At 44.2% G+C, this 529-nt stretch overlaps 1 non-coding gene across 1 annotated transcript; it reads left to right on the forward strand.

Moving 5' to 3' along the window:
• The first annotated feature begins 35 nt into the window (after positions 1-35).
• Positions 36-139, forward strand: LOC127748112 (small nucleolar RNA R71). Its single transcript, XR_008010055.1, has one exon. It is a non-coding gene; the product is annotated as a small nucleolar RNA R71 (small nucleolar RNA).
• Positions 140-529: the final 390 nt, after the last annotated feature.

Below are 529 nucleotides of genomic sequence, written 5' to 3' on the forward strand. Positions count from 1 at the left end.
CATAGAAAATATGCAATTGCACCCAGTCATGGAACATGTCTGGTGGGCATTTCCTTGTCAAATCCTTGAATCTCTCCCATGCCTCGTAGAGAGTTTCACCCTCTTGTTGTCTAAAAGTCTAAACCTCTGATCGAAGCCTATTGACCTTTTGTGGGGGTAGAAACGTGCCAGAAACTTGCTTTCCACCTCATCCCAGGTTGTTAGGCTCCCCCTTGGGAATGATTCCAGCCACTTAGCTGCCTTGTCCCTAAGTGAAAATGGAACAAGAGCAGTTTATAGGCATCTTCTTGGACTCCATTGGACTTCACAGTGTCGTAAATTCTCAGGAATTTTGTGAGATGTTGGTTTGGGTCTTCATTAGCACTTCCACCAAATGAACAATGATCCTCCACCAGTGATATTAGTTGTGGTTTGAGTTCAAAATTGTTGGTCTGAATGGGTGGTTTCTGAATGCTGCTACCACAATTCCTAGAGGTTGGGTTTATGTATGAACCAAGAACCCTCCTCTCGGGAATGGCATTGTTTCCAT

This window comes from Arachis duranensis, chromosome 5, assembly GCF_000817695.3.
Source record: "Arachis duranensis cultivar V14167 chromosome 5, aradu.V14167.gnm2.J7QH, whole genome shotgun sequence".
Lineage (NCBI taxonomy): Eukaryota > Viridiplantae > Streptophyta > Magnoliopsida > Fabales > Fabaceae > Arachis > Arachis duranensis.